Source organism: Nerophis lumbriciformis, linkage group LG23, assembly GCF_033978685.3.
Source record: "Nerophis lumbriciformis linkage group LG23, RoL_Nlum_v2.1, whole genome shotgun sequence".
In the NCBI taxonomy this organism is placed as follows: Eukaryota; Metazoa; Chordata; class Actinopteri; order Syngnathiformes; family Syngnathidae; genus Nerophis; species Nerophis lumbriciformis.
In genome coordinates this window covers 18792501-18812504 of record NC_084570.2, presented here as the reverse complement: position 1 = coordinate 18812504, position 20004 = coordinate 18792501, and the positions used below count along the sequence as shown (strand labels likewise).

Below are 20004 nucleotides of genomic sequence, written 5' to 3'. Positions count from 1 at the left end.
TATTATGTTGTCAACATTATTAAGGACAAGTGGTAGAAAACTAATTATTAATCTACTTGTTCATTTACTGTTAATATCTGCTTACTTTCTATTTTAACATGTTCTATCTACACTTCTGTTCAAATGTAATAATCATTTATTCTTCTGTTGTTTGGATACTTTATTTTTGAATGATACCACAAATTTAGGTATCAATCAGATACCAAGTCGTTACAGGAGCATACATTGGTCATATTCAAAGTCCTCATGTGTCCAGGGACATATTTCCTGAGTTTATAAACATAATATAAATTTTAAAAAAAACGAAAGAAGATATCGACGTAATTATAGTAGTATCGCTCTTGTACTTGGTATCATTACAGTGGATGTCAGGTGTAGATCCACCAATGGCGTTTGTTTACATTTTGACGCTTGTGAGCCATGGTGTGCAGTGACGTGCGGTCACTAGAGGCAGGTGAGGCCCCGCCTCACCTGCCATCATGGAAAGAAAAAAAATGTAAAAAGAAAAAAAAATTAATTAAATTGTTATATGTATCCAGTGATTATAGTAAAGTTATTTTCCATTTAACTTCACCAGTTTTAGATTATTTTTATTCAAAATCGCTGAATTTTCACATTTGCTGTTCAAATACTGAGAAGAGACGGTGGGGTGATCAGCAGCCAGTTGAGGCACGTCACTGCGTGCCGCAACATGGATTATATTATACATTTCCATAGTTTAGTTAGCTGAGGTATATAATGTACAGTGTATTTTGTCAACAACTGTATGTGTGTAACGTATTTTTTGTGCTGAGCATTCATAAAACGGCTGCAAAAGACGCACTGGCTGAGGCTCGCAGTAATCCGGCCTCCTGGTGGTAGAGGGCGGTAGTGATCCCAGAGATCATTCCTCGGTCGCAGAAGAAGTGAGAACAAGCAGCAAGTCGAGTGCAGCGGTCGTTTATTATTTCCTCTCGTCTGAACTTTTATTAAAAACATGGAGGATTACATATGTAAAATAAAACAGTTTTCTAAACTGGACTTTAAATCGAAGCAGGAGGTAATAATTAAAGGTAGACCAACACCGAAGCTAAAAGGTTTGCTTCAGACTTCGGGACAGAAGACTCGTTCTTTTCAAACGGCGTGGTACACACGCAAAGGCTGGCTGTGTGGATGTCCAGCAAGAAAGGTAAGACCATAATAATGTTTTTTTTAATTAAATGTGCTTTTTTGTGTGCTACAGTTTGTATGTGTAAAGAATGCTGGTATGAGCTTTTAAACATAACCCGTTAACTGCTGCCAATCAAATAGTGAATAAGATACTCTTTAGGGTTCATATGTTTGTAAATCTGACTGTGATGAAGTCAGTGCCTCACCAGCCATCAACCTCACCGCACGTCACTGATGGTGTGTAGTGAAGCATGTTTAGCTATTCCTCGTCCTGCAGGGATGATACTTGTAAAAAACGTACTTTATTTGTCGCCATGGAGGTGAGGATTAGTGATTTAGAAGTAGCTAAAACACTGCCGACAGCGGCTGGACTTTAGCCGCTAGCTAGCCATGTCTTAAAGCACCTCTCCCTGAGGGCGTTTCAGTGTTATAACTTCACCTTTATTGTTAGTTTTCAAGCCAAAATGCGTCCGTTCTCACTTTTCTTTCTACACACTGTGTCTGCTTGTAAGTACTCCATGATTGTGCGCTGCCGAACATGCTCCTCTGCTCGTAAACCAGCAATAACACGACGCGGGGGGGGGGGGGGGGGGGGGGGGGGTACTTTTCAGAGGCGATATAGTCATACTTGCCAACCTTGAGACCTCCAAATTCGGGAGATTGGGGGGGAGTTTAGGTGGGCGAGGTAAGGGGGCTGGTCAGGGGGGGGAGTATATTTGTAGCTAGAATTCACTGAAATTCAAGTATTTCTTATATATATATATATATATATATATATATATATATATATATATATATATATAAATAAAATAAATACTTGACTTTCAGTGAATTCTAGCTATATATATATGTATTTTATTATATGTATATACATATAAATAAAATAAATACTTGAATTTCAGTGTTCATTTATTTACACATATACACACATAACACTCCTCTCTACTCATTGTTGTATTTGAAAGTGCAATGCTTTGCAGCCAGTAGTACAGCCTTTGAAGGAGCGTACCGTATGTATGGGCAGTGTAATATTCTGGGTTGGAGTCAATAACCAGGCGAGGTGACGAAATTACGTCTCTTTACTTCATACTTCAGAACCGACTCCCACACTTGCCGTCAGGGTGCGCAATACAACGTAAACCGTTGGCTAACCTAAAAGTAACCACAGCACACTATTGTGCTGTGGTTACTTTTTGGTTGGCCAAGTGGACGTGACGACAGGCTGTCCTCACTCAGGTCCGCACGGACCTGGAGGGGGCGTGCCTTAAGTCCGGCTGGAAATCGGTAGAAATTCGGGAGAATGGTTGTCCCGGGAGATTTTCGGGAGAGGCACTGAAATTCGTGAGTCTCCCAGAAAATTTGGGAGGTTTGGCATGTATGGGTATAGTACCGAAAATAATTGATTAGTATTGCGGTACTATACTAATACCGGTATACCGTATAACCCTATTAACAACATATGAACATCACTCCTCCTTACCATTCAGACCACCTCCTCGATCAACATATTTTACAATTAAGCAAAACGCAACAAACACGGCAAAAGAAGAACGCAAAGTGTAAAAAAAACACCTAAAATCTGAAATATCACTTTTTCCGCAGAACTTTGTAAAAATTTGCTTTCGCGTCCGTCCCTGAAACCCACGTTTTAGGTTGGCTGCGGTGGACACAAACCCTCTCTGAGCTGCTTTGACGTAATTACCGTAATAACTTGTATGTCACTCAAAAGCGCAGATTCCAACCATAGGAATACTTTCTATAGTTCAAGACTTACGGTAATTTGAAAACAGCACTGCACATCATAATGGCATCTACAGTTTCGATGATAAAGGTCTAAAAAATTATTTGTGAACGTCCGGCGGGCCATAATTTGCCCAAGCCTGATCTAAAGAGACTCTTAGTGCATTCATGTATGAACGGACAAAGCTGTCTTTAAGTCATTCATAAGGTAATTCTTTGTTAAATCATGACATTTTAACTCAGGATCTACAGTGATCAGATCTAAATTAGAGCTGTCTTTGACTAGGGATTTTCATAGTCGATTTGTTAGATTTTGAACATCTAAGGCGAACGCAGCTGAGATAGGCTCCAGCGCCCCCCGCAACCCCAAAAGGGACAAGCGGTAGAAAATGGATGGATGGATGGTATTTCCTTTGACAAGGAAAGGTCCTCCCAGATTGTTGTATCCTTTGGCTGTCTGAACAATGAGAGTATATTAGAATTGAGGATTAACATTTTATTCCACAAAAAAGGAGACCTAGCTGTCTAAAGTCAGGAGACTTGCCTGAAAAGGGTCTCTCCACACATATGCTTTTGTCCAAAACCGAAAGTTAACCTAACGTGTGTTGGAGGTGAAAGTCCCAGGGTTCTGCCAAAATGGTTCTGCCAGAAGGTTTTGTGGCTCCACCAACGAGGACTAAACCTAAAAGGTCCCTGGTTCTAAAAGTTTAGATCCGGGATGTCAATCTCATTGGAGGAAAATATATTCCCAAGTGGGCTGGACTGATAAAATAATGGCATAACAACTTAAATATAAAGACAACTTCGGATTGTTTTCTTTGTTTTACTTTGGTCAAAAATAGAACAAGTACATTCTGATTATGTACGTCTTAAAAATAATCCTCTTGGCAAAACACTTTAAGTTAGTTGACAGTTCTGAGTAAAAACTCTGAAGTTAAAAACACAATGAAGAGCACAATGAACTTACTCTTTGTCTCACTGTACCGACAACCCCTTTAAACTTTTAAGTCACAGCCTATCTGGGGTTGAACAAAAATAAATAGTAAATATATAACAACTAGGGATGTCCGATAATGGCTTTTTGCCGATATCCGATATTCCGATATTGTCCAACTCTTTAATTACCGATACCGATATCAACCGATACCGATATCAACCGATATATGCAGTCGTGGAATTAACACATTATTATGTCTAATTTGGACAACCAGGTATGGTGAAGATAAGGTACTTTTTAAAAATAATAATAAAATAAGATAAATAAATTAAAAACATTTTCTGGAATAAAAAAGAAAGTAAAACAATATAAAAACAGTTTCATAGAAACTAGTAATTAATAAAAATTAGTAAAATTAACTGTTAAAGGTTAGTACTATTAGTGGACCAGCAGCACGCACAATCATGTGTGCTTACGGACTGTATCCCTTGCGGACTGTATTGATGTATATTGATATATAATGTAGGAACCAGAATATTAATAACAGAATGAAACAACCCTTTTGTGTGAATGAGTGTGAATGGGGGAGGAGTTTTTTTTGGGTTGGTGCACTAATTGTAAGTGTATCTTGTGTTTTTTATGTTGATTTAATTAAAAAATAAAACGATACCGATAATAAAAAAAAACTATATCGATAATTTCCGATATTACATTTTAACGCATTAATCGGCCGATAATATCGGCCTGCCGACATCTCTAATAACTATTCTAGGTATCAAATACCTCATTTGTCATTTCCACGTATTAATCCTGTGCTAACTACAAACCATACAAACGGAGATAGAAACTCGTCCATGTTTTTCTTTTTTGACAGACATTTTGGGGAAATGAGGTTGCCGAAGCACAATGTGTTCGAAGGAGTAGACTTAAAACAGCAGGTTTTACATTTCATTTTGTTTGAAGTGGGCGAAAGGGGGACTGCAGCCACACTTTATTGTGCACCTTCTTGGCCCCTGTATAAGCCATTTGCTTGCCTAAAATAATTGCAATTGTGACATCCAGTGGACACATTTAGAACAGCAGGTTTGTTCATCAAGAAAATTCAGCTCGTTTTTATACTTAGCAAACTCATATCGCGGGCCGGATTAAACTTGTTCGCCGGCCTGATCCGGTACGCGCGGGCCGTGCGTTTGGCACCCCTGGTTTAGACGGACCCTAAAAGTTCCAAATTTGCATGACGAGTAATGGGTGGGACCCATTTTTGGTGCACTACGGATCTTTCAAAACTCCCAAGGGAAAGTGGAGCCTTCCTTAACCCTTCCATAAAGCAAATTGCACCCATTCGCACTCAAGGAATTAGTACTTGGACACAGGAGGACTTTGAAGGCCCAAACTAAAGGATTTACAAGACTAGTTGATGTTGTATTTGTTTTTGTGTAGTTATTGTGTAATATTGACTTTGTTTTTCTCAAACGATTGTATGTAATAAAAGAAAATAAGGAACTAGTTTAACAATGTGTCGATATTGTTACACTGCTGTCCTGTGTTTTTTCAGATTATAATTGTGATTACAGTTAATAATACATGTGATTGGTATCAGTATTGGTATCGGCCGACCTCACTTATGGATGATCTAAGACATCTTTACTCAAAGCAATCCAATAGATCGCAGTTCAACAATATGGCGGCACATTTATATTTGAGGTCTTCTGCAGGCAAATTGGATCTTTTCTCTTCTGTATGTCTCAGTTTGCTCGGAGTAATGAAGCTGCCCAATAACCATACGCACCTCGTGTCAATCCAAGTAGACAATCTTGATACATGCTGTCTAGCCGGATCGAAAACACTTTCAGCACACAAAGTGAGCTGCCGCTGATTTCTGCCCAAACCGAGGGCCTATTCCAGCTTTCATCTCATACATGTGAGGGGAAGTGGTCCAGGTGTGCGTCACGCCGATAAGTTTCCCCAACCCACTGTCGCCTGCCGTGAAGACCACCCGCCCCGCCGCTGTCCTTCTCAGTTCCACTTCCTTTCTCAGGCCAAATAATCGAATCAGATAGGATGGGCTGATATGTCTTAAATAAACCCCAGGAAATATTATGCTTTCATCCCAATGTTTGAGCCTATTCGTAATCTTCTCATTCCTTTTTCTGCGTGGGTCATTCAGTCGAGGTGACTGAAGAACGACTTGTGATGGGATATTTAATCCAACAAGGACACTGGCCATAAAGTTAACAGCATGGCGTTCTTTAATCAGCTACTTTTTGCAATTTACACCTTTGAGAGAAGGTCTAACTATACTAATCACGTCTTCACTAATCATAGTAATTAGGAGTACTCGTCACCAGAAAAAAGCAACACCGTTATTCCAAAGCACCGCCACTGAGGCACGATTTGTCTCTCCCACCAGTGAGCCACAAATTGAAGATACATTTCTTTCCTATAAAAGTTAAGATGTGACATGAAAATAAGTAGTACTTGAACTAATCTTACACTCTGTTCTTCTTTAACCAGGTGGCTGCCAGGGGGGCGATGTGGTGTAGGCGAGATTAAAGGGAACCGGCAGCCGTCGCATCCCACGGGTAGGTTAGATCTGTCGTATTGATTGCTGGGATGTTGTTATTGTCACTGTCAGGGGAAATCAAAGACTTGCAGTGAAGTTTTTGTCCTCTTAAAAAATAAGACACTGCAAACTGAAGTCAGACAAGGCTGTAAGGCAATGGAAATACATAATGCAAGTTATTGTTTTTATTGAGTGCTGTGCACATGCGTGGCATCTTTAAGCTAAGGCATATACACTACGTTTCTCGCAGGTAACGTTATCACTGGAGGATGAGCGTAAAAATGTTACACACCAAGAGAGCGGCAGAGTCAGAGAAGAGATGCTAATCACTGGCAGCTTAGATAGCTTTGTTACGGCGGGGTCGCATGTTAATGTGCAGATTGTTTCCCCAAGATGCAGACGGAACTCAGGAGGCAGTGTGCAGGTAGGACATACTTGCCAACCCTCCCGGATTTTCCGGGAGACTCCCGAAATTCAGCGCCTCTCCCGAAAACCTCCCAGGACAAATTTTCTCCCGAAAATCTCCCGAAATTCAGGCGGAGCTGGAAGCCACGCCCCCTCCAGCTCCATGCGGACCTGAGTGACGTGTCAACAGCCTGTATTCACGTCCGCTTTCCCACAATATAAACAGCGTGCTTGCCCAAACACGTTATAACTGTAGAATGATCGAGGGCGAGTTCTTGGTTTCTTATGTGGATTTATTGTTAGGCAGTTTCATTAACGTCCTCCCAGCGCGGCAACAACACACAACAACAGCAGTCATGTTTTATTCTACCGTAAAGTAGTTCGTCTGCCGTAAACAGCAATGTTGTTGTAATATATTGAGTTGGAGGCAATAACCAGGCGAGGTGATGAAGTACGTCTCTTTACTGTAGACTTCAGAACAGACTCACACACTTGACGTCAGGTGCGCAACACCACGTAAATCGTTGGCCAACCAAAAAGTAACCCCAGTACGCTATAGCCAACATTCACCAGGAGATGGCAACAGACAAACATAGATCACTCTATTACATTCCTCCCCTTTTAGAAATGTAGAAGTTACTCAAAATAAATAAACAACCCAACCAAAAAATGCAGCAGCTCAATTAAAAAACTGTACTTAAGCCACATTCTTTTTTTTTTTTTTAGTACTGAACTCTTAACCCTTATTTGTAAACAATAACATGCTTATTATACAAACAGTATTTGTACACCTTTAACACACATTTTTATACTGTCTTCAGAGATTTTTTTGAGTTTTTTAGGTAGTACTCGAAACCTTTCTGGGTACCTGCGAAAGGGTGTTCAGCATGGTTAGAAAAATAGTGACAGAGAATAGAACAAGGATGGACAATTCAACCCTTAACTCAACAATGAGTAGATGAGTATTATGTGTGTGTACATGTGTAAATAAATGAACACTGAAATGCAAGTATTTCTTTTATTTATATATATATATATATATATATATATATATATATATATATATATATATATATATATATAATAAAATAAATATATATATAGCTAGAATTCACTGAAAGTCAAGTATTTCATATATATATATATATATATATATATATATATATATATATATATATATATACATATATATATATATATATATGTATGTATATATATATATGTATGTATATATATATGTATATATATATATATATATATATATATATATATATATATATATATATGAAATACTTGACTTGGTGAATTCTAGCTGTAAATATACTCCTTCCCTCTTAGCCACGCCCCCCCACCCCCCACCTCCCGAAATCGGAGGTCTCAAGATTGGCAAGTATGAGGTAGGACAATTATTTATTTTTCATAAATCAGGCAAAATCCAGGAAGGCGTGCAGTTAGCACGGGTGGCTATGGAAAAGCTAACGGGAAAGTTTAGCATGGAAAACAAGCAAACAAATGGTGAGGTTTTGCTCAGGAATCAAACGGTATACGAACATAACTTGTTGCATGGGGCAAACAAGACAGCCAGACTGAGTGTGGCGAAAAGCAGGAATAAATAGCTCTCTGATTAGTGCCCGGGAGCAGGTGAGCGTCCCGAACAATAAATCAGAGGCATGTGAAAATAATCAGCAACCAAGAAAACACAAACCTAGGGGTGCTGAAACAGAACTAAGGGAGTCTTTAACTAAACAAAACATGATCCGGGCAACGGATCATGAGAAGCTTGAAACAACACAGGAATTAAGTGCTCGGTAAAGTTTGAGAAATGTAGATGGAAGCATGTTAGAAAGTAAGCGGCTGTTAGCAGGAAATTAACGAGTAGGCAAAAAGTTTGGGTACACCTGGTCTTTAGAGACGATAACGTAGCGGTGCTTTGTAGTGGTAAGGGCACACACATAATGGGAACACGGATCAATCAATTGGTAGTGTTGATAGCAAATAACAAACAATAGTCGTCGGCGGTCACTCGAACGAGTATGACGATCCTCCTGGTAGGGGTGTATCCCTTTATGGAGGATGCCTGTGCGTGATTTTGTTCTACGTGGGGAGACTGGTGCACAGACAGTCACCACACGATCCTTGACAGAATCGGGTCAGGGTCCAGTGGCATGGAGTCCAAGACGACTGGGGACCCTTTTCTGCTGCAGCCTTCATCCGCCATCGCAGCCGTTGTGGTAGTTCTTACATCTACCATCTTCCACCTGCTCCGCCGTTGAGGTCTTCACCGTATCCCTGGCTAGGGGGCAGTCAGGTACTAGGCCTTTGCCAAGGGCCACCTGGAGTAACAGTAGTAAAGGGGTTAACCTCCTGGTGCCCCAAGACCCCATAGAGGAGCCTCCACTGTCGGATGCACTTTAACGTCATGCCCAGGACAAACAATAGCGCTAACATGATATGCGGTGAGTTAGCAGCTGTTGTTTTCAGATGACGTGTTAACGCTACTGCTGCTGGGATGAGATCGGAGCGATTAAAAACGCGACTTTCATTTATAATCTTTCCATCAAATGTTTCATTGCTGGCATGTCCTCTTGATTAAATAGCAGGCCAATCATTTTTACAAGTAGCTCTATTGCAATCGTTTCTTGTAAAAAGTAGTCAACTTTCGAGCGCTCGTTCCGCCCGGGCACCGCCGTTTTGCGATCTGACGTCGCTAGTCACGTGGCGTAATGACGTCATCCCCGCCCAGGATGGATTGTCAAGGGAACCGTTGGCAAAAATGGCAAGCCCTTCCAAGGAATTCATACACTGAACAAGAACCAGTTTTTGATTCCGATTAGGGCTGGGCGATATGGACGAAAAAGTATATCTCGATACAACTCAATATTCGATATATACCTTGATATATTTTCCGGTGAAAGTATACATATAAAGATATACATTTTTGAGCGAGATTCAGTGAAATTGAAGTGAATGACAACTGTACTGTAAACAGTCCGTGGCACTTTTAATAAGTGCCACTGACAAGATGGGTATTAACAGCACAGAAAATAAAAGTTAAAGTTAAAGTACCGATGATTGTCACACACACACTATGTATGGCGAAATTATTCTCTGCATTTGACCCATCACCCTTAATAACCCCCTGGGAGGTGAGGGGAGCAGTGAGCTGCAGCGGTGGCCGCGCCCGTGAATCAATTTCCAATTCCAAACCCTTGTTGCTGAGTGTCAAGCAGGGAGGTAATGAGTCCCATTTTTAAAGTCTTTGGTATGACTTGGCCGGGGTTTTGAACTCACGACCTACCGATCTCAGGGCGGACACTCTAACCACTAGGCCACTGAGTAGGTGTAAACTGTTTAAGTAGCACAGAATTACATAACATAAATAAAATAGAAAAATATTCTTTGTACGTGAAAATAAATAACATAGCTGTGCATGTATCAAACTCAGATACAATGTTTTATTTGCAGACATGCACTCTTTAATTCCCATTTGACGATGTAATGGACTGTCACACACGTATGGTTCTGGTCCGCGCCAAGTAAGTGACTTGACTTAATTGTGCGGCTATGATCTTCCTCACTTCGGCATACATTTTTGGCAGCATTTCTCGTGCGAAATATGCCCGGCTTGGCAACTCGAGAACAGTTTTTATTTGGGCTTACATGGTAAACAACTCAAATTAATGTTTTATCCAGACGCATACATTTGTCCAAATGTGACCAACTAGACGCATTGTGGGTTTCCTGGACGTGGTCTACATCGCTAAAAGAACAATCTAAAGAAGATAATCCCTCTACCATCTTCCACTAGTTTTTTAATATATAAATCGGTCTTCTCTCCTAAGACTCGTCGTCATTTGGGATGTTGTGATTTCCTTGCCTGGTTCCATGACCCGCCCTATGTTGCCTCTGATTGGCCTAATCTCAACTAATCGTGACTCATCATAGTAAACAACCAACCAATCATAGATATTCTTATACGTGCAAGCAAGTCTTGGAAGGAGGAAGGGGAGGGGTTTAGTAGCCCATGATAGGGAGTGGTGAGCGGGGGAGAACTATGAACATAACAAATTAGCGGCGTTTGGTAATTTTAACGTGAAATAAATTATATCGATATTACGTTATTTTCTTAATTCATATCTTGTTTAAAAATATATCGATATATCTTACTGTCAGGCTTGTCACTGACATTTTGGTTATGTTTTAGTTTTCCCTCTGTTTGTGTTTTATTTCCTGTCAGCGCTCTTATTTTGGTTCAGTTTCCTGCTTGTCTTTTTGAGCGCTGTTTTCCCTCACCTGTCCCTGATTGGCAGTTTGGCACACCTGGTGGCAATTGCCAATCAGGCTCCTATTTATACCTGCCTCTCCCTCCAGTCAGGGCTGGAGTATTGTAAGCTGTTACCTGTATGCTGTGGGCTGTTTGCTGGTTGCTGTCTCCAGTTTTCTTGTTTCCTGTTTGCTGGTTCCTGTTCGCTGTTTCCAGTTCACCTGTTTTCCAGGTATCCTGTTTCCTGTCTCCTGGTTCCTGGTTTGTGTTTTTCCTGCATTTTTTTGGACATTAAAAATCATGTCTTCTTGTATCAAGCCTGCCATCTCTGCATCTTGGGGTTCGTCACCACCACTACTTGACACAAACTCGATATATCGACCAGCCCTAATTCCCATCTCTACTTGCTGTAAAACATTTTCAGTTCTATAATCTGTTTTTAAAGTATCGAATCTGAGGCCAAAAAAATGAGACATGGATCAGAAGACAAAACTTTTGCTCGGGACATATCTGGTTTAAAATAGTAATTGATTAGATATCAACAATAGACCGCTGGGTAGTTTGAACCTTTCTATATGGACTTTAAATATTACTGTGAGTTCTCATCTTCTGACTCCCCACATATCAAAAAGGCGTACAATTGGCGACTGCAGCTTGAAGGGTTGTCCGTCTAAATGATGTATCAGTCCTGTGATTGACAGGTGATCAGTCGACTCATTAATCACCCTCAGCTGGGATCGGCTACGCCTTCTCTGTGACCGTGACTGTAAGAACGGATATGGATAGTTGCGTGGATCCTTGAAGGTTTGAAAAAAAAGTTTGGTATTCCAAAGTACATGTGATGATCGGTCCTCAATAGATGCCTCTGCGGTAATCATATTATTGATCTGAGTCATGTATTATGGAAATGAAGGTTAAGTGCTGCCAAAGGCCGGTTGACATCAGTGTCCTTTTACGTGGAGGCCATTTGGATTTAAACCGGACACACTGGCACCAAAAAGACTTAATGAGGGCTTTGACTTTTGTGCCCCGCTCTAATAATTACGTTATCTGAGAATCTTCTGCTTGGCTATAACCTTTTTCTAATTGACCCAAATGCTCAGTGGGGTTTGCTGTGGATACTGCCGCTGACCTTGTGGGCCTTGACTGAGACAAACGCAGCAATGAGGCTTCAGGGGCGTGTTTAAGATACAGTGGAACCTCGATTTACAAACGTAATGTATTTTCCGGACCGCACCAACCAAAATTTTTGAAAAAAGAAATACATTTTCATATATTAGCCGCGCCGGACCATAAGCCGCAAATATATACCGGTATGAAATATATTTGTAAATGTTTATTTGGTAACACTTTGGTATGGGGAACATATTCACCATTAATTAGTTGCTTATTAACATGCAAATTAGTAACATATTGGCTCTTAATTAGTCATTATTAAGTACTTATTAATGCCTTATTCTGCATGGCCTTATTATACAACCAGTAAACCATTAACTAAGAGTCTTCCCTCAATAACCTCAGAATGATTGCTTATTAGTACTAAGTAAGGAAGTTGTTGTATATGATTCTCCCTTTAATACCACTTAATTAATATGGTCTTATTTTACATAACAAAACACAAAACTACAATAACCCTAACCCTAAACCTTAAGTCTTTGTTACTTAGCATATGTTCCTCTCGTGTCCAAATAACTCTAAATTAAGTCTTTGTTACTTAGAATATGTTCCCCATACTTAAGTGTTACCGTTTATTTACATACCTTAAGTGTTTCCAAACGGTGTCTATAACACGGCAGTAAAACGGCTCATCAAACAAAACAGAAGTCATCGTCATGGACCCACTGCGGAAGCTAGCTCTCCAATCAGCTAAAAATACTCAATAACTTCACGGTGACATTTTAGTTTAATTTAGGAAACTGAAACACTACAAAAAGAATGTCATCGTAAGATAATAAAACTAACACAGATGTTTGTAAACGTGTTAGCATATTCGCTGATGATAACGACGCTTACTGGCACGTACAAATATGCATGCAAACGCTCCTACACACATCACACATGGGATGGTTCAGTAAGTATGAATGGTTTTAGTTATGTTGTAAATCTTACAAACGTTGCCTGGAGTGATGAACGAAGAATCCTTTCGAGCAGAAATGCTACGACTGTTTTACTTACGGTTCAAGGCTTGAAACTGGAAGTAAATGCAGCACCTGCAGTGAGCGAACTGGTATTAAAGATGGTGCCACTGTTATAAAATAACACACTTTTTCAGTCTCGCTGTCGGTGTAATATGAAAACTACTTGTGTACAAAACATTATGGCTGTTAGCAAAAACAAAAATCCATAAAGTAGTTGCACTGTTTTATAAGCCGCAGGGTCGAAGCGTTGCGAAAAACAAAACAGTAATTGGTTCTTAAACACGGTTCGTAAATTGAAAAGTTTGTACAGTGAATCAAATTTCTCTATAAGAAATAATATAAATATGAATAATGGGTTCCTGTGAATTATATTTATATACCGCTTTTTTCTAGAGACTCAAAGCGCTTTACATATGAAACCCATCTTTAAACTACAATTAAACCAGTGTTGGTGGCACTAGAGGTAGCGTCTTCTCCTCCCGGTGAAGTAAGTCTGCTCTGGCATATTTTTCCAGAAAAGTCCGGTTTCATCACAATTGAAATGTGATGTTGTGCGACGCCTGTTTCGTAATTTCTTCCATACTTCTGCAAGCCAATAATGAAAGTCTTTTTTTTTTTTTTTTCACTCCACAGCGTGTCCCTCCTTCTTTCCACGCGGTGTGCAGAAAGTGATGTGGAGGGCTCCGCCTCCTCACTGTGCCCTGTACTGTACTGTGCCCTGCTTTTTGCTTGCAGGCGTAACACGAAATGAATGAATGAAGCGTTCGTACACAGAGACATGGCTCGCACACGGAGGCACATTTGTCACGATCTAAAAGTTCGTAAATCAAAAATTCCGCACCTAAAGTAGTTCGTTAATTTGAGGTTCCACTGTAACTGTACTGGTGGAACGGCAAATATTAACATGGAGCAAAACAACCACAACTTAAACATCTCAAATATTTATTGATTTTATGGCAATTTTAATGCTCGTCCATTAATTCAGTTTTCTGGTAAAAACTGGCTTCTGAGAAATCCTGCACATTTTAATTCAAATACAAGACATTAACATAAAACACAACACTTTGTTCTTCACGTAGCGAAACTTGCTTGACAGTGTTGTATTTGTGTTGCATGCATCACACTGCATGCAAAAAAAAATTATTTAAAAAAAAGTAATGATGGCTCCAACGTGTAACGGAATAAACTGTTGCTCCGGAAGTCCCGATCAGCATTTTTAGCCTCAGATCCGATCTGATGTTGGAGATACTCTGACAATGTTCTTATAGATTATGGAACTGAAAATGTTTTTTTTAGTAAACACAATAACACATTTTTATGAAGTTTTTTTTAAGTAAGTTTAGAATATGCTAGTATTAGAAAATGGATGGATGCTGTAAGTCAAACGATGCATTATATTTGTGGTATTGAATGCTCCTTACATTTCTTTAAAGTGGACCGATTATACAAAACCTACTTTTCTTACTTATTGTGTGAATGCTCCAAAGCATTCACACATATGGTTGTCTACACCAAAATTCATCTATTTATTCTTCTTCAACTTATTCTTATTCTTCTCCAGATTTTGGTGCGCTCTACCTTCCACATTTTTCATCCGATTCAAACCGTTCCAACTTCAAACTGTTCAGCCTATTCGGGAATCGCGGGCTTTCCCTTGACATATTCCAAAAATTCCCAGATTTCCCAGAATTCCCGGTTTTCCGGGACATTTTTCACATTTAAAATGAATAGGCCATTTTTCAAACTTTCACCATTTCCACATTTTTCAAACTATTCATGCCATTCTACCTTCAACACATTTCACCATGTTGGAAATTCAAACTACTCTTTTTCCAAGTCCAAAACATTCCATGATTTTCCAGAATTCCTGGTTTTCCAAAGCCCTATTTCCACCCTTCTCTCTGGCGACTACTCCTCCCACATTTTTCAACCCACTGCAATCGTTCCACCGTCAAAACATTTCTCTTAATCAGAACAAAAAACAAAGTTGTTTTTTGAACTGAAAAATTCCCGGTTTTCCCAAAATTCCAGGAATTCCGTAATACCATTTCTTAAATCAACATGTTACTACTTCAACATTTCTCGACCGATTTGAAACAATTTAACACCAACCATTTCAACTCATTCAGACAATTCAAGTTTTTTACCATTTTCAAAAATGTTCCCGCTTTTCCCGAAATTCCCAAATTGTTTGGAAATTCCCATTGAAATCAATGGGACATTCTTCAAAGTTCCACAACTCCCACATTTTTCATCCGATTCAAACTGTTCCATCTTCAAAATATTCAGCCTGTTTGGGGAATTATGTGCCCTACTTCAACAATTCTAAACAAATTCCAGGGTTTCAGCTCAACTTCAGCATTGGAGCATTCACACACTATTCCTTCAAGAATTGCCTCATCTACTTTGTACTGTTTTTGTTTATTTGGGATCTGCATAAGTCCCAAAAATTTAAAATCAAACTATGAAGGAATGGCGGCGATATTTATAAAACAATCTTGCCTTATTCATACTTCCTCCAAACGAGTCGTTTGGCATTTGCACAACTTGTGACATTTTCTAACATGTTATGTCAGTGGATATGTCAATATATGGTAGAGCTTTGCGCGAGTCCGCCACGCTGTAGTCCGCTTATTTCTCTATCCTCTTGTTGTGGGGCAGACTGGCTTGTACATGCACATGCATCCTCCGCTGTTGCCATTTCTAATACAAATTAGGGTCTAGTTCGAACTTGTATCTGTCAGTAGATTCGCTATGGAAGGACTAAAAGCTACAACAATGCGGTCGAAGTGGAGCCACGTACAGTAAATAGGATCGCCCTGGGAAATGGCGCGACCTGAAGTCTGTAAAACATCCTCTATGCAAAATAACCACCACTGCATGTTATGTAGACCACAAGGAAGTGTTTTAAATGTAGAAAACATATATATAACATGACCCCTTTAAGAAAAATAAAGTAGATAGCAGGGATGTCCCAATCAACATTTTTGGCAACCGATTTTTTGGCTTCGGATCCAATTCAATTTGAAGTCCTGATCCAATACTTTGACAATAGATTATAGAACTGAAAATATCGTATCATCATTTTTATGAAGCTTGTCTTATTAAGTGTATCATTTCCTAGTATTGTTGTAAATCAGATGATATATTGAATGCTACAGACATTTTTTTTTAACAAAATAAAATGGTATTTAAATAATTTGGGTTTTGCATGGCAAGTCTTCCTGTGCCCAGAGACTTACTGCCTAAACAATAACAAAAACGACCCCAAATATATATATTTTTTACTTAAAAGGAAAATAAAAAATAGCAATTGAATCATTTTAGTATCGTTTGAAAGCTGATACTATAATAGGTATCCATAGTATCGACACCTGGGTGAATCACCACTAATTTACATTGAAGCTTTAGCGATTGTGTCATCCTACTCAGTGTGTGTAGCATGCTGAGGCATTCCTTTTCCCCTCGTCCACCAGTGATAATAATACTTGGAACACTTGCGCATTTGAGCCAGTGTTTTCAAGACACGCACCCTCCTGGAATTCATGCAAGTCCTGCATGTGTGCAACAAGAAATATGGAAATGTAATTGTGTCTCCCTGAACGTGCATCTGTTTTAAAAGGAATATTTTAAATGAGTACAATCTTTAGTCATCAGAGAGCCGATTTGCCGAGTTGGAAAAAAAGGCAAAAATGTGTCCACCATTGCGATCGAGACATCTCTAGTTGCTGCGACGGTATTTCACCCGGCTCGTTTATTTTCCCCGGCAAATGAAGTTATTTCAAAGCAGAAAGGACAGCCAATTGCCCATGTGTATCGAAAACAAAAAACAACAACACCTATTCACCACTTCAATAACGTGAAAGAGGCTGGCGTGGGCGACAACACATACATCACACGCCACCGCCACTTAGCACCAAACACACACAGCACTGTGTGCTCGTTAACCTTTGGACGGGCATCTGTACACGCCCGTTTGTGGCCTGTCCCTCGATGACGGATGAATCTGAGGAATGATGGAGTGCGCCTGTCGGAGCTGTGCTCCCGAACCCACACACTGCTTTTGCTGTAGCTTTTTGGCATGAGTGCAACATCTGTATTCAATTAAATAGACCATAAAAGCCTGTGTGGTACCATCATTAGGGATGGCTACCTTTCACCTTTCGCATTTGAACCAATAGGGTACCAATTCTCAGTACCTAGGAATGGATATCATCCATCCATCCAGTACCTGTTTATGGGATAATGCACTTTGAATAATTTTAAATTAATGTGTGTGTGTATATATATATATATATATATATATATATATATATATATATATATATATATATATATATATATAGTCCTCTCCAGCTTCTCAGGCAAATCATATTGTTGATGTAGATGCCCATATCGGCTGTACACGTTTACTTTACTAAAGAGAAGTGTGGGATACTTCTCTTGTTGCCTTATTTGTATTTGACTTTATTAAATGTATGTATATTATCATTTGGTGCAGCCGGGCCGGAGCAGGAAGGGATAGAAAGAGACAAAAATGAAGACGGGGCGGAAATTGTGGGGACAAGAGGGGGATTAGACAGAGAGACAAAAACAACAACAGCAAACACAACAATAAGAACAACAACAATAGAGCAACATCAGCAAATAGGATATGTACAAATATGATGGTAAAAGTGATAGCAAAGAAGCAGTTAGTGAAATAAATAACACAGAAATGACAATGAGCATTATTACACTACAAATGGAGCAATACAAATACCAATAGAAATAGCGCTGTTGCTAATGAACAATACCAATAATTGACCTCTATTATCAACAATACAGTTGTTCAAATGCAACAATACATATACATAATGATAACTAGAGATACAAAAAAAACAGATAAATGGAGGGGAAGAAGGAGAAGCAAGCTATATTAACCTTGTAGATTGTTATAGTGACAATAGGTTAAGCTTTGTCAGTGTGCCCTGTGTTACCCAGTTTACCCTAGGGTAACAACGTTAATTTATGTTTGATGAAACGTGATTATGTGAATGAGTGTATGTATGTATATGTACAGTATGTGTATATGTATGTTTGTACAGTGGATGTATATGTACAGTATGTGTATAAGTATGTTTGTACAGTGAATGTATATGTACAGTATGTATGTTGTACAGTGAATGTGCGTGTGGATTTACGAACTTTGAGTATGTAGGTATGTACTGTATCTGTGTATGTATGTGGGAGCGTAGGTACCTATGTATGCACGAATAACGGTGTGTATGTGAGTATTTGTATGTACAATATATTTGACTCCCAGTGTGTGTGGGAGCCAGGGTACGGCCCCAGCCACCCAGAAAGCGCAACCCACAAACAGCAGGTGTGGCGCCCAGGGAACCAGGGCCCACCTAGCCCCACGCAGCCAGGCCGGCCAACGACAGTATATACCATACTTGCCAACCCTCCCGGATTTTCCGGGAGACTCCCGAAATTCAGCACCTCTCCCGAAAATCTCCCGGGACAAATTCCATCCATTTTCTACCGCTTATTCCCTTTGGGGTTGCAGGGGGCACTGGAGCCTATCTCAGCTACAATCGGGTGGAAGGCGGGGTACACCCTGGACAAGTCGCCACCTCATCGCAGGGCCAATACAGATAGACAGACAACATTCACACTCACATTCACACACTAGGGCCAATTTAGTGTTGCCAATCAACCTATCCCCAGGTGCATGTCTTTGGAAGTGGGAGGAAGCCGGAGTACCCGGAGGGAACCCACGCAGTCACGGGGAGAACATGCAAACTCCACACAGAAAGAAATCCCGAGCCCGGGATTGAACCCAAGACTACTCAGGACCTTCGTATTGTGAGGCAGACACACTAACCCCTCTGCCACCTTGCTGCCCCCGGGACAAATTAACTCCCGAAAATCTCTCGAAATTCAGGAGGACCTGAGTGACGTGTCGACAACCTGTTTTCACGTACGCTTTCCCACAATATAAACAGCGTGCCTGCCCAATGACGTTATAACTGTAGAATGATCGAGGGCGAGTTCTTGGTTTCTTAAGTGGGTTTATTGTTAGGCAGTTTCATTAACGTCCTCCCAGCGCGGCAACAACACACAACAACAGCAGTCACGTTTTTGTCTACCGTAAAGCAGTTCGTCTGCCGTAAACAGCAATGTTGTGACACTCCTAAACAGCACAATACTGCCATCTACTGTACATGCATATGTGACAATAACATCTACGGCTTTTAGAGAGTGCAGTGCACAACTGCGCACACAACAAGGAGACGACGCAGAATGCATCATCAGAGAGGGTGTTCAGCATGGTTAGAAAAATAGTGACTGAGAATAGCACAAGGATGGACAATCAATATACATATATATGTATATAAATATACGCATGTATAAATATACATATATATATATATAAATATACATATACATATATATATATATATATATATATATATATATATATATATAAATATACATATATATATATATATATATATATATAAATATACATATATATAAATATATATATATACAAATATACATATACATATATATATATATATACATATATACATACATACACATACATACATACATACATACATACATATACATACATATACATACATACATACATACACATATATATATGTATATATATATATATATATATATATATATATATATACATACACCTACAAAAAGACATCATTCTGTACTAGTGTGTGTGTGTGTGTGTGTGTGTGTGTGTGTGTGTGTGTGTGTGTGTGTGTGTGTGTGTGTGTGTAAGAGTCAGTCAATG

The 20004-nt window shown here is 39.5% G+C and overlaps 1 long non-coding RNA gene across 2 annotated transcripts in view; it reads left to right on the top strand.

The window, feature by feature from the left end:
• Positions 1–20004, top strand: part of LOC133622355 (uncharacterized) — a 258689-nt gene that overhangs the window by 37488 nt on the left and 201197 nt on the right. For both annotated transcript variants that reach the window (XR_009817764.2, XR_009817763.2), the window contains exon 2: positions 6341–6408. This is a non-coding gene — a long non-coding RNA (uncharacterized lncRNA). The remainder of the gene's footprint in view (positions 1–6340; positions 6409–20004) is intronic.